We start from the raw sequence: 15,745 nt of genomic DNA, 5'->3' as shown, positions 1-15,745 counted from the left end.
CTGATCCCCTATGAACTCAGTTGACTCAGTGGGCCATGTGCTTGTTGTGTCCTTAATATCTCTGGTTCCTACAATACATATTCCCTCATTTGTGGGGTTCCCCTGGATACATCATTGTGTTTGGATAAGGGTCTCTGCATCTGTTCCCATGAGATGCCTCGTGATGTCTCTCTGATGACAACTGGGCTAGGCACTCATCAATAATTATAGCATAGTATCTTTCATTGTCACTTTTTGTCTGTCATGTTTACAGATATCGTGTGTCTCTAGGTTATCTTGACTCTGGTTCATGGTCATCCAGGCAGTGTCAGGCATGGACTTCCCCTCATGGTGTGGGCCTCAATGTGTTTTCTGGAGTGTATTTCACATTATTGGGTTGGGGTTTTCCTTCTAGTATCTTCTGTAGGGCTGGATGGCTGCATATATACTGGGTATAGTAGTCTGGGTTGGCATCGGTGGTCTCTTCGTGTCTGCATGATATCCATCCAAGCCCTTCTGGCTTTCATAGTCTCTGCTGAGAATTCTAGTGTGATTCGGATAGGTCTACTCATTATTTGAATGCTATTTTGGTATTAGCAGTGTCATGCATAGAACAGTTAATTTTCATGGTGTCATCCCCATATAAAATAGAATCTCTGTAACCTGAGAAAATAAAAAATGAACACACTATAATGTGTGTTGAGTGAATTAAGACGAAGAAGGGACTAATTTGAGGTAAAAATAAACTATATATAAATGCTGAAAAATATTAAAATACTTGTAATTCAATTATGATATTTTAGAATATAACTGCATCAAAAAATTTAATTCCTATGCCATCAATATACCCAAAAATATAGGTAGCATTTTGCCTTTGCATGATGATGAATATTTTTCTATAACTCCTCATGTGAAAAGTACTGTTCTTTAAGTGATTTCTGAATGAATTACATAACATTATTAAAAGCAGAAAATTTGGTAGTTCTATGTGAAAGATAATTATATGTATAGTTTATGTTTCCCTCTAACTCTCTCTTTATAGGAAAGGATTTATGAAAATGATTTACAATCTGTGAGTCAATTAATTCAACAGTGGATGCCTAAAAATGGAAAATCGAGGAATCTATCAGTGGCTTAGTCCATGAGGCTGGTTGGCTCAACTCACTTTCATATACACAGAACTCCTCAAGAAGAAGGTTCTATAGTCAATGATGAAATAGAGTTGCTACCAAAGCGAAAAAGAACAGGCAAAGAGTAAAACATTCCTTCTTCCATGTCCTTGTATAGGTTTCCAGTAGAAGATGAGGCAAAGATGAGTGGTTGGTTTTGCAGTATGAAGATATGGATTAAAGTTATATTTTTCAGCTTTATAGATCCAGAAGAGAAGTAGAGAAGACTATTTCAAACAAGCAAGAGTACTTTACAATTGTGTCCTTAATTTGGGTGTTTTGCTTAATTCCATATGCAGTCAAGTTAAAAACCAAGAGTCATGATCACACCTCTTTTCAGCTTGAAAGATAATCATATCTCCTCTTTACATTAACTTCCAAATGAAAAGAATAACAGGTCATAGTAATGCCTAAAAATAATTTAATGACGCAGAGTACAACAGCAGACAAATTACATATTTATCTTGATAATAACTGAAGCTAACATTATATAACTGTCCTTCAAAACCGTCCAGGGTAGAAACAACAAAGTCCAGGTTAGAAACAACTCTCCACCGCCGCTGGGCCACTCCACAACACCTCCCTCATAGGGCAACCCACATTAAGCACAAGGATTCACCTCCCACCTGCTAGGTGTATGTAGGGTCCCTAGGTCCAGACCAAGCATGCTCTTTATTTGATGGCTCAGTCTCTGCAAGCCCCCTGGGGGCTGGGGCAGCTGTTTCTGTTGGTCTTCTTGTGAGGTTCCTCGCACCTCCAGGGCCTTCCATCTTTTCCCCAACACTTACTCAGGATCGCTAGAGCTCTGCACCTTTCTTAGGTGCAAGTCTGAGCATCTGTCCAAGCTTATTTCTGGCTGGAGTCTCTGAGACAATGGTCAGGTTAGGGTCCAGGCAACCGGGTTTTACAGTCCCAATTCTGGGCGTTCTCAATGTGGTCAAATATCGTCCAACAGAGCCTGATATTCTTCTTCTGTGAGAGGAGCCTCGAGTGTTGGTTCGATCTGCTCCCATGGTACATCTGGGTCCAGAGCGGCTGGTCCCTGTTCCTCTTCCACTGTTCTCACCAGTTGCTCCAGGAAGAGCTGGACAGGGCAGGAGTTGCTGGATTCTGGGTAGGCCTCTGTGAAGAAGGTGAGTTCGGGTCTTGACATCAACGCTTCTGCACACTGGCCTCCTGCAGAACCCGATGTCAACAAGCTGTCGCGGGAAGCCTCCTGCTCAATGCAACACGATGCTCCAGGAGCCCTTTCCGGGCCAGGAGAGGCAGGCAGGTCCTCACCTTTAGCTGTGCTGCCTCCAGCGCGGCCTTTCTGCCTGGCCTTTCTGTTCTGGAACCATATGTGGACGGTGTCCTCAGGCAAACCTGTGCTCAGGGCCAGTTGCACCCTCGTGGCATAGTCTGGGGATGGAGAGATCTCAAAAGCTTGCACTAGCATGCTGATCTGCGCTGGACTAAGCCGCGTTCGAGGCCTTCTCCGTTCTGAGGGCGGGCCTCTTGCTTGTTGTACCCTGGCGACAAGCTTTTCAGGAGGCTGTTGGGAGGCTTCATGGCTGGAGCCTGCGGTGGTCTGCTTTGAGGTCTTCCTCGACATGCCAGTTCTGTTTCTGCGGTTTTGAAACCACACGCGGATGGAGGACTCTGGAACTCCGAATTCCCTGGCCAGTTCCTGCCTGGTCCTGAAGCTCGGGTAAGGTGTCTTGGCGAAAACTGAGAGCAAGACCTCCTTCTGCTTGGCCTGCCAAACAGTCTTTTGACGCCGGGATGTCTTTGCCGTGCTGCAGCCACCCACATCTGCCTGATCTTCCATCCTGCTGAAGACACTTTGACAGGAGTTCTTCCTCTCCAGTGTGTACTCAGAACAACACCCAGGAAAGTGCAGACTATGGCAAATGCGTAAATTAGTCCGCTGCTCACCCTTAAATACCGACCTGAAGCCCCACCCACTACCTCGAGGCCTCCAATTACAGGCCAAACCGTGGAACGCTCTTCTGCTTCCAAACTGTGAAACCCTTCCTTCCTCTTGCGAATTTTCCCATATCCCACCCTAAAGCAGCCTTTCCAGAAACAGTTGGCCTTGTGTTCTACCCAAATTCCACTGCTTAGCTCACAGTACGCACCTGTGTTGGCCCACAAGGAGTTTGAGGGGAGAGTCTAAGGCACGGCTTCTGATGATCAGGCAAGGAGAAGAGGCATAAGCCAGGAGCAGTCTTTGCCTACTTTCACAAGGTCATTCATTCAGCTCTGGCTGATGCTCAAGGAGGAACGTGGCTAGAACAGATCTTGCACTCTGCGTGTGCCGTCTGCCTTAAGTTCCTTTGAGCTCCAGTCACCCGGTGTATGATTTCAACAATCTAAATATGGTTAGGACCCTGCAAGTCTAAGCATTTGGGCAAAGAGTAGACTTATCCTGCAGAAAGACTCCTGGAATTATTTCTGAATTTCTCCTTCAGTGGCAGACTACAGAAGGTGTCAACTTCACTCTTGGACCCTCTGGTTCCACCTATTTAATCCACCATACACTTTGTGCGTGTAGAAGGCAATCTCCCACAGCCTTTCTTGAATGTCTGATGGAGGCATACAGCTGGTTTACAACCTATGACCCTACCTCAGATGAGTGTAAGCCAATGGTGACTATAATCTTTATAGACCAGTCAGCCAGAGATATTTGTAGAAAGCTCCAGAAAATAAAGGGTTTACAGGACAAGTCGTTGAAGGATTTAGTGCAGGTGGCAGAAAAGGTTTTAGACAGCTGGGATATGGAAGAAGAGAAAGAGGAAAGAAAGCAGAAAGAGCAGGAAGTGAGAGAAAGAGAAAGGAAAAGAGGCAAGACAGAAAGTTGACTAAGATCCTGGCCACTGTAGTGCAGTCATAATGATAGGGAGAGAGTTCCTGGAAATCAGAGGGGCCCTCTGTCTAAGGAATAGTATGCCTATTGCAAGGAGAAAGGACACTGGATCAAGAATTGTCCCAAAAGAAAATTGAAGCCCTACACCGGGACCTGGCACACTTCTGGGCCACCAATCCCCAGGTAACTCTTTTCTGATATGTGGATCATATACTATTAGCTGCAGATTATAAAGAAACCTTACTTGAAGCCACAGATCAGCTGTTGCAAGAGCTGGGTGACCTTGGCTATAGACTGTCGGCGAAAAATGCTCATCTCTGCAGGAAACAGGTCAGTTAAGAGGTGGCTATCGGAGGCTAGAAAAGAGACTGTATTTTATATTCCCCCTTCATGGACTACTGAACAACTGAGGGAAATTTTAAGTAAAGAAGTATTTGCCAAGATGGCAGCCCCTCTGTACCCCCTTACAAAGGGCATTGATTCTTGCATCTGGGGAAAGGATGAACAAGCTGCATTTGATAATATCAAACAAGCCTTAATGTCTGCCCCAGCTTTGGTACTCAGATTGTGACCAAAACCTTCCAACTCTATGTGGCCGAGAATCAGGGAATGGCCAACAGATGCTAACACAGTAAATTGGACCCTGGAAGAGACTAGTAGCCTATCTGTCCAAAAGGCTTGATTCAGCAGCGGCAGGATGGCCAACCTGCCTGTGAATAATAGCAGCAGTGGCGGCACTAGTAAATGATGCAGACAAACTGACTGTGGGACAGGACCTCACCATCTATGCTCGTCTTGCCCCTGAGAGTGTCATAAGGCAGCCAACTGATCGCTGGCTCACGAACACCTGTATGACATAATACCAGGCTTTGCTATTGAATAAAGGTAGAGTCACCCTTGCCCTGGCTATGGAGCTAAACCCTGCCACCTTATTGTAGGATCCAGAAATCCAGACCATGGAGCATGATTTGCAGGTTCTAGCAAAGGAACAGGGATGGCGAAAGGACTTGAAAGATCAACCAATTCCTGATGCGGAGGTGACATACTATATGGATGGGAGCAGATTTTGTAGAACGGAAAGAGAAAGGCAGAGGCAGTGGTGGTAAATGGACATAAGGTATTCTGGGCCCAGGCGTTGCCGGAGGGCACATCTGTTCAGGGAGCTGAATTGATTGTTTTAATCCAAGCATTAACTCTGGAAAAGGGTAAAAAGACAAACATCTACACTGATAGTTGGTTCACCTTACCAACAGCCCATGTACATGGGGCCATCTATCAGCAGAGAGGCCTGCTAACATCAGCCGGTAAAGAGATAAAAAATAAAAAATGAGATTCTGGCTTTGGTCAATGCCCTGTTGCTGCCCGACAAGGTAAGCATTATTCATTTCCCCGGACAGCAGAAGGGGACTTCCAGGGCAGCAAAGGGGGATAACATGGCCAATCGGGAGGCTAAAGCAGCTGCTGGAGGAAACTCTGTCCTGGTGGTACTAACTGCTGAACTGCCCAGAGAAGAATGACTAAACTACTCAGAAAGTGACTTAAAGTTAATATGGCAAAAAAAGAAAAAAAAAAAGGGGATATTTGACACCAACGTGGGGGCATGGATTAACTCCAAAGGTAAGATCATTCTACCCCAGGAAGATGCTGAGAGATTAATAACTCAGATGTATAAATGGATTCACTTGAAGGCAAAGAAATTGGCTGAAGTTGTCCGCCAATCCCAGTCCCTAATACTAAACCTCACCCCCTTGAGTGAGTGAGTGACTAGGGCGTGTGAACCTTGCCAGAGTGTAAACATAGGTAAGAATTTCCAGAGCCCAGGGAAGTGGCTGAGAGGAACTGTGGCAGCCTTTTTGGAGTATATGGCAAATTTTGAGTTAATGGCCTCTGAGCAGTGGAACGCCGCCTATTGGCTTTGGCTATTTTCCAAAGTCCAGTTTCTTATAAGCTGACCTTGGTGGTCCTACAGCAGACTGCTCTGACCCTGAGAAACTGTGTGCAACCATAGTAACCAGACAGCAGGCTCTGTGTAACCTTGAGTGAGCTCTCCTATGTTCTTACCAAGTAAAGCTCCTACATGAGAAACTGCTTGTACTTTTCTGCCTACTTAAGTGTTAACCTGACGTCCATTAAATCAACACCTGGATAAGCATGTAGACTTGGTGTCCTTCTCTGTGTCACCCTGTCTCTCTCTTTCTCCCAGCCCTCTCTCAGGTGGTATTCAGCTGTCACTGCTGGCCAGTGACAAGGAACTAGACCTGGAATGCATTGGGAAGTGGATTTCACTGAAAGTAAACCATCCAGGTACAGCAATAAATATCTCCTGGTTTTTGTAGACACTTTCTCAGGATGGGTGGAAGCTTTTCCCACAAAGAAAGAAACCTCCCTGGTCATGGCCAAAAAGATTCTGGAAGACATTTTTCCTCGGTTTGGTATTCCAAAGGTAATTGGGTCAGACAATGGGTCAACCTTCATTGCTCAGTTAAGCCAGGAGGTGGCCAGGTTTCTGGGGCTTCACTGTAAGTTACATTGTGCTTATAGACACCAAAGTTCAGGACATTTAGAGAGAACGAATAGAACTCTCAAAGAGATTCTCACCAAATTAAACATGGAGACTGGCGGTGACAAGGCGGTGCTCCTTCCCTTGGCCCTCTTTAGGGTCAGAATTACTCTCTCCATATAGGTTTAACACCCTTCGAACTACTATATGGGTTTCTGTTCCCTGACTCTTCTTGGGTACCCCCTTGATAAAACTAGTGGTAAATCTGACTTGTACAGGCTGAAAGAATTGCAGCTTATTCAGAAAGAAATTTGAAGCAAGGTTGGCAGTGCATATGTGCCTGGGTCCTTTTAGGTGCTCCATCAGTTCCACGTTGAAGATCTGGTATATGTGCAGTGACATGGCATCCAGAATCTGGAACCTCAGTTGAAGGGTCCTTATTACATCTTCCTCACCACGCCAACTGCCGTCAAAATAGAGGGCATCATAGCTTGAATCCACGTGTCACATGTTAAGCCAGCTTTTCATCAACCTGCAACACCTGGAAACTCCAAGCCTCCAGCTACCGGCTGAAACTGAAACTCATCAGGGACAATAAACTCTCAGACAAGAACTCCCCTTTCTCTGGGAAAGTATAAGTGCAGTTCAGGTCCTGATGCTCCAGAAAGATTGTCAACCTCTCCATGAGGTTGATCCACAATTTTAGGGTTAAAATTGAGGCAAAAAAGGAGGGGGTGAGAGACCACCTGGGAATGAGAAAAACAACAGTGATTATTTGAATTGAAGTCAGGTGTAGATAACTCTTGAAGGAAAGGGTCAACTGTTCTGAGAACAACTATCTACAACCACCTGTAAACTATCTACAACCAGCTGTATACTACCTAAAACCAGGTGTAAACTATCTTCATGCTATTCTTGCTGAACAATCAATGTATAGAGCAAAAGTGGTTTCAATTTCAGGTATAAAACCCTGTCCTTTGCATATTTAGGGCTGTCTCCTGTCTTTGTAGGGGGACCCTATAGAAATTGGAATAAAACTCTTGCTTTTGCCTCAAGTTGAGGTCTATGAGTGTTCCTGGGAAGTGCACAATCCTGAGCTCCTGAGCAGTGAGACTCCAGGTCTAACAACATGAAACTAAAACGCTTTTGCCATCCATTCTTTAGGTGGTGAAGCAGCTTATAAAATGGGAAACCACTGTTCCAGCTATGCAACAGACAGGTTTATATCTAGACCATTCAAAGAAGTCATAAAATGTAAACATGAAGAAACAAACAAACAAACAATCTAGAAAAGATCATCCTGAGTGAGGTATCTCAGAAGCAGAAAGACATACACGGTATATACTCGATTTTAAGTGGAGGCTAGACCTATAATATAGGATAAACATACTAAAATCTATAAGAAGATAAACAAAAAGATAAACAAGAAAGAGGACCTGGGTTAAGATGATCAATCCTCACGTAGAAAGACAAATGGGATGGACATAGGAGAAAACAAGAAACAGGACCCTAGCCTACCACAGAGGACCTGGGAAAGACTCTACCTAGTAGTATATCAAAGCAGGTGCTGAGACTCATAACCAAACCTTGGGCAGAGCACAGGGAATCATATAAAAAAGGGGGAGTTAGTGTGACCTGGAGAGGGCAGGAACTCCACAAGGACCAAATATATCAGGGCACAGGGGTCTTTTATGAGACTGTATCTCCAACCAAGGACAATGTACGCATAGAACCTAGCACCCCTGCTCAAATATAGTCCATGTTAGCTCTGTCTCCAAGTGGGTACCATACTAAGTGGAACAGGGACTATTACAGACATGAACTCAATGGCTGGCTCTTTGACTTCCCCCCTCACAAGGCAGGATCAGATTTGCTAGGCCACAGAGGAGGACATTGCAGCAAACCTGATGATGCCTGATAATCTAGGGTCAGTTGGAACAGGCAGAAGCCCTCGCCTATCAGTAGACTTGGAAAGGTGTAGGTAGTAGATGAGGGAAGGAGGGTAGGAAAGGGAGGGAATGAGGGGACTGGTCTACAGCTTGGATACAAATTTAATAAACTGTATCTAATATTAAAAAAATAAAAAGTAAAAAAGTGGAACATAAAACAAAGTTCCTTAAGATGAAACACAAAATGCTGACAGTTTTTTGTTTCTTTGAAAACAGAATTTTTTTTCTGAACAATTTTCCTGTCCCAGGCTCTCTTTATAGAACAACCTGTGCTTGAACGCACAGAGATCCACCTACCTTTAACTTCCTGAGTGCTAGGAATGCAGGCGCTCACCAACAGCCCTAGGTGCTGACAGTTTATTTAGTTTTAGCATTTTATTTTTGTTGTTGTTTCATGCACTACATCTGAACTGCAGTTTCCTCTTCCTCCACTCCTCCCAGACACAATCTATCCACCACTACTCTGCCCAACTCTGCCCAGCTCACCTCTCCTTCATCCACTGCTTTTTTTCCATTTATTTTATTTTCAATGAAAAAAAATGTGATGGCATAGCAAGTTATAATAAAACTAGGAACAATCCCTCACATCAGAGTTGGTCAAAGCAACACATAAGGAGAGAAAGTGTAGCTAAAGCAGGAAAAAGAGTCAGAGACACCCCCATTCTCACTGTTGGAAGTCCCTCAGCGAAATCAGGATAATAATCATAAGGTGTATGCCAACAACCTAGCTCACAAGACTCATAGAATGTTTATGTTTTTGTCCTTCAGTCTCTGATCCCCTATGAACTCAGTTGACTCAGTGGGCCATGTGCTTGTTGTGTCCTTAATATCTCTGGTTCCTACAATACATATTCCCTCATTTGTGGGGTTCCCCTGGATACATCATTGTGTTTGGATGAGGGTCTCTGCATCTGTTCCCATGAGATGCCTCGTGATGTCTCTCTGATGACAACTGGGCTAGGCACTCATCAATGATTATAGCATAGTATCTTTCATTGTCACTTTTTGTCTGTCATGTTTACAGATATCGTGTGTCTCTAGGTTATCTTGACTCTGGTTCATGGTCATCCAGGCAGTGTCAGGCATGGACTTCCCCTCATGGTGTGGGCCTCAATGTGTTTTCTGGAGTGTATTTCACATTATTGGGTTGGGGTTTTCCTTCTAGTATCTTCTGTAGGGCTGGATGGCTGCATATATACTGGGTATAGTAGTCTGGGTTGGCATCGGTGGTCTCTTCGTGTCTGCATGATATCCATCCAAGCCCTTCGGGCTTTCATAGTCTCTGCTGAGAATTCTAGTGTGATTCAGATAGGTCTACTCATTATTTGAATGCTATTTTGGTATTAGCAGTGTCATGCATAGAACAGTTAATTTTCATGGTGTCATCCCCATATAAAATAGAATCTCTGTAACCTGAGAAAATAAAAAATGAACACACTATAATGTGTGTTGAGTGAATTAAGACGAAGAAGGGACTAATTTGAGGTAAAAATAAACTATATATAAATGCTGCAAAAAATTAAAATACTTGTAATTCAATTATGATATTTTAGAATATAACTGCATCAAAAAATTTAATTCCTATGCCATCAATATACCCAAAAATATAGGTAGCATTTTGCCTTTGCATGATGATGAATATTTTTCTATAACTCCTCATATGAAAAGTACTGTTGTTTAAGTGATTTCTGAATGAATTACATAACATTATTAAAAGCAGAAAATTTGGTAGTTCTATGTGAAAGATAATTATATGCGTAGTTTATGGTCCCTCTAACTCTCTCTTTATAGGAAAGGATTTATGAAAATGATTTACAATCTGTGAGTCAATTAATTCAACAGTAGATGCCTAAAAATGGAAAATCGAGGAATCTATCAGTGGCTTAGTCCATGAGGCTGGTTGGCTCAACTCACCTTCATATACACAGAACTCCTCAAGAAGAAGGTTCGATAGTCAATGAAGAAATAGACTTGCTACCAAAGCGAAAAAGAACAGGCAAAGAGTAAAACATTCCTTCTTCCATGTCCGTGTATAGGTTTCCAGTGGAAGATGAGGCAAAGATGAGTGGTTGGTTTTGCAGTATGAAGATATGGATTAAAGTTATATTTTTCAGCTTTATAGATCCAGAAGAGAAGTAGAGAAGACTATTTCAAACAAGCAAAAGTACTTTACAATTGTGTCCTTAATTTGGGTGTTTTGCTTAATTCCTTATGCAGTCAAGTTAAAAACCAAGAGTCATGATCACACCTCTTTTCAGCTTGAAAGATAATCATATCTCCTCTTTACATTAACTTCCAAATGAAAAGAATAACAGGTCATAGTAATGCCTAAAAATAATTTAATGACGCAGAGTACAACAGCAGACAAATTACATATTTATCTTGATAATAACTGAAGCTAACATTATATAACTGTCCTTCAAAACCGTCCAGGTTAGAAACAACAAAGTCCAGGTTAGAAACAACTCTCCACCGCCGCTGGGCCACTCCACAACACCTCCCTCATAGGGCAACCCACATTAAGCACAAGGATTCACCTCCCACCTGCTCGGTGTATATAGGGTCCCTAGGTCCAGACCAAGCATGCTCCTTATTTGATGGCTCAGTCTCTGCAAGCCCCCTGGGGGCTGGGGCAGCTGTTTCTGTTGGTCTTCTTGTGAGGTTCCTCGCACCTCCAGGGCCTTCCATCTTTTCCCCAACACTTACTCAGGATCGCTAGAGCTCTGCACCTTTCTTAGGTGCAAGTCTGAGCATCTGTCCAAGCTTATTTCTGGCTGGAGTCTCTGAGACAATGGTCAGGTTAGGGTCCAGGCAACCGGGTTTTACAGTCCCAATTCTGGGCGTTCTCAATGTGGTCAAATATCGTCCAACAGAGCCTGATATTCTTCTTCTGTGAGAGGAGCCTCGAGTGTTGGTTCGATCTGCTCCCATGGTACATCTGGGTCCAGAGCGGCTGGTCCCTGTTCCTCTTCCACTGTTCTCGCCAGTTGCTCCAGGAAGAGCTGGACAGGGCAGGAGTTGCTGGATTCTGGGTAGGCCTCTGTGAAGAAGGTGAGTTCGGATCTTGACATCAACGCTTCTGCACACTGGCCTCCTGCAGAACCCGATGTCAACAAGCTGTCGCGGGAAGCCTCCTGCTCAATGCAACACGATGCTCCAGGAGCCCTTTCCGGGCCAGGAGAGGCAGGCAGGTCCTCACCTTTAGCTGTGCTGCCTCCAGCGCGGCCTTTCTGCCTGGCCTTTCTGTTCTGGAACCATATGTGGACGGTGTCCTCAGGCAAACCTGTGCTCAGGGCCAGTTGCACCCTCGTGGCATAGTCTGGGGATGGAGAGATCTCAAAAGCTTGCACTAGCATGCTGATCTGCGCTGGACTAAGCCGCGTTCGAGGCCTTCTCCGTTCTGAGGGCGGGCCTCTTGCTTGTTGTACCCTGGCGACAAGCTTTTCAGGAGGCTGTTGGGAGGCTTCATGGCTGGAGCCTGCGGTGGTCTGCATTGAGGTCTTCCTCGACATGCCAGTTCTGTTTCTGCGGTTTTGAAACCACACGCGGATGGAGGACTCTGGAACTCCGAATTCCCTGGCCAGTTCCTGCCTGGTCCTGAAGCTCGGGTAAGGTGTCTTGGCGAAAACTGAGAGCAAGACCTCCTTCTGCTTGGCCTGCCAAACAGTCTTTTGACGCCGGGATGTCTTTGCCGTGCTGCAGCCACCCACATCTGCCTGATCTTCCATCCTGCTGAAGACACTTTGACAGGAGTTCTTCCTCTCCAGTGTGTACTCAGAACAACACCCAGGAAAGTGCAGACTATGGCAAATGCGTAAATTAGTCCGCTGCTCACCCTTAAATACCGACCTGAAGCCCCACCCACTCCCTCGAGGCCTCCAATTACAGGCCAAACCATGGAACGCTCTTCTGCTTCCAAACTGTGAAACCCTTCCTTCCTCTTGCGAATTTTCCCATATCCCACCCTAAAGCAGCCTTTCCAGAAACAGTTGGCCTTGTGTTCTACCCAAATTCCACTGCTTAGCTCACAGTACGCACCTGTGTTGGCCCACAAGGAGTTTGAGGGGAGAGTCTAAGGCACGGCTTCTGATGATCAGGCAAGGAGAAGAGGCATAAGCCAGGAGCAGTCTTTGCCTACTTTCACAAGGTCATTCATTCAGCTCTGGCTGATGCTCAAGGAGGAACGTGGCTAGAACAGATCTTGCACTCTGCGTGTGCCGTCTGCCTTAAGTTCCTTTGAGCTCCAGTCACCCGGTGTATGATTTCAACAATCTAAATATGGTTAGGACCCTGCAAGTCTAAGCATTTGGGCAAAGAGTAGACTTATCCTGCAGAAAGACTCCTGGAATTATTTCTGAATTTCTCCTTCAGTGGCAGACTACAGAAGGTGTCAACTTCACTCTTGGACCCTCTGGTTCCACCTATTTAATCCACCATACACTTTGTGCGTGTAGAAGGCAATCTCCCACAGCCTTTCTTGAATGTCTGATGGAGGCATACAGCTGGTTTACAACCTATGACCCTACCTCAGATGAGTGTAAGCCAATGGTGACTATAATCTTTATAGACCAGTCAGCCAGAGATATTTGTAGAAAGCTCCAGAAAATAAAGGGTTTACAGGACAAGTCGTTGAAGGATTTAGTGCAGGTGGCAGAAAAGGTTTTAGACAGCTGGGATATGGAAGAAGAGAAAGAGGAAAGAAAGCAGAAAGAGCAGGAAGTGAGAGAAAGAGAAAGGAAAAGAGGCAAGACAGAAAGTTGACTAAGATCCTGGCCACTGTAGTGCAGTCATAATGATAGGGAGAGAGTTCCTGAAAATCAGAGGGGCCCTCTGTCTAAGGAATAGTATGCCTATTGCAAGGAGAAAGGACACTGGATCAAGAATTGTCCCAAAAGAAAATTGAAGCCCTACACCGGGACCTGGCACACTTCTGGGCCACCAATCCCCAGGTAACTCTTTTCTGATATGTGGATCATATACTATTAGCTGCAGATTATAAAGAAACCTTACTTGAAGCCACAGATCAGCTTTTGCAAGAGCTGGGTGACCTTGGCTATAGACTGTCGGCGAAAAATGCTCATCTCTGCAGGAAACAGGTCAGTTAAGAGGTGGCTATCGGAGGCTAGAAAAGAGACTGTATTTTATATTCCCCCTTCATGGACTACTGAACAACTGAGGGAAATTTTAAGTAAAGAAGTATTTGCCAAGATGGCAGCCCCTCTGTATCCCCTTACAAAGGGCATTGATTCTTGCATCTGGGGAAAGGATGAACAAGCTGCATTTGATAATATCAAACAAGCCTTAATGTCTGCCCCAGCTTTGGTACTAAGATTGTGACCAAAACCTTCCATCTCTATGTGGCCGAGAATCAGGGAATGGCCAACAGATGCTAACACAGTAAATTGGACCCTGGAAGAGACTAGTAGCCTATCTATCCAAAAAGCTTGATTCAGCAGCGGCAGGATGGCCAACGTCCTGTGAATAATAGCAGCAGTGGCGGCACTAGTAAACGATGCAGACAAACTGACTGTGGGACAGGACCTCACCATCTATGCTCGTCTTGCCCCTGAGAGTGTCATAAGGCAGCCAACTGATCGCTGGCTCACGAACACCTGTATGACATAATACCAGGCTTTGCTATTGAATAAAGGTAGAGTCACCCTTGCCCTGGCTATGGAGCTAAACCCTGCCACCTTATTGTAGGATCCAGAAATCCAGACCATGGAGCATGATTTGCAGGTTCTAGCAAAGGAACAGGGATGGCGAAAGGACTTGAAAGAGCAACCAATTCCTGATGCGGAGGTGACATACTATATGGATGGGAGCAGTTTTTTGTAGAACGGAAAGAGAAAGGCAGAGGCAGTGGTGGTAAATGGACATAAGGTATTCTGGGCCCAGGCGTTGCCGGAGGGCACATCTGTTCAGGGAGCTGAATTGATTGTTTTAATCCAAGCATTAACTCTGGAAAAGGGTAAAAAGACAAACATCTACACTGATAGTTGGTTCACCTTACCAACAGCCCATGTACATGGGGCCATCTATCAGCAGAGAAGCCTGCTAACATCAGCCGGTAAAGAGATAAAAAATAAAAAATGAGATTCTGGCTTTGGTCAATGCCCTGTTGCTGCCCGACAAAGTAAGCATTATTCATTTCCCGGGACAGCAGAAGGGGACTTCCAGGGCAGCAAAGGGGGATAACATGGCCAATCGGGAGGCTAAAGCAGCTGCTAGAGGAAACTCTGTCCTGGTGGTACTAACTGCTGAACTGCCCAGAGAAGAATGACTAAACTACTCAGAAAGTGACTTAAAGTTAATATGTCAAAAAAAGAAAAAAAAAAAAAGGGGGATATTTGACACCAACGTGGGGGCATGGATTAACTCCAAAGGTAAGATCATTCTACCCCAGGAAGATGCTGAGAGATTAATAACTCAGATGTATAAATGGATTCACTTGAAGGCAAAGAAATTGGCTGAAGTTGTCCGCCAATCCCAGTCCCTAATACTAAACCTCACCCCCTTGAGTGAGTGAGTGACTAGGGCGTGTGAACCTTGCCAGAGTGTAAACATAGGTAAGAATTTCCAGAGCCCAGGGAAGTGGCTGAGAGGAACTGTGGCAGCCTTTTTGGAGTATATGGCAAATTTTGAGTTAATGACCTCTGAGCAGTGGAACGCTGTCTATTGGCTTTGGCTATTTTCCAAAGTCCAGTTTCTTATAAACTGACCTTGGTGGTCCTACAGCAGACTGCTCTGACCCTGAGAAACTGTGTGCAACCATAGTAACCAGACAGCAGGCTCTGTGTAACCTTGAGTGAGCTCTCCTATGTTCTGACCAAGTAAAGCTCCTACATGAGAAACTGCTTGTACTTTTCTGCCTACTTAAGTGTTAACCTGACGTCCATTAAATCAACACCTGGATAAGCATTTAGACTTGGTGTCCTTCTCTGTGTCACCCTGTCTCTCTCTTTCTCCCAGCCCTCTCTCAGGTGGTATTCAGCTGTCACTGCTGGCCAGTGACAAGGAACTAGACCTGGAATGCATTGGGAAGTGGATTTCACTGAAAGTAAACCATCCAGGTACAGCAATAAATATCTCCTGGTTTTTGTAGACACTTTCTCAGGATGGGTGGAAGCTTTTCCCACAAAGAAAGAAACCTCCCTGGTCATGGCCAAAAAGATTCTGGAAGACATTTTTCCTCGGTTTGGTATTCCAAAGGTAATTGGGTCAGACAATGGGTCAACCTTCATTGCTCAGTTAAGCCAGGAGGTGGCCAGGTTTCTGGGGCTTGACTGTAAGTTACATT

This window comes from Meriones unguiculatus (assembly GCF_030254825.1).
Source record: "Meriones unguiculatus strain TT.TT164.6M chromosome 13 unlocalized genomic scaffold, Bangor_MerUng_6.1 Chr13_unordered_Scaffold_41, whole genome shotgun sequence".
NCBI lineage: Eukaryota > Metazoa > Chordata > Mammalia > Rodentia > Muridae > Meriones > Meriones unguiculatus.
The sequence above is the reverse complement of the archived record's forward strand: the minus strand, read 5'-3'. Positions refer to the sequence as shown.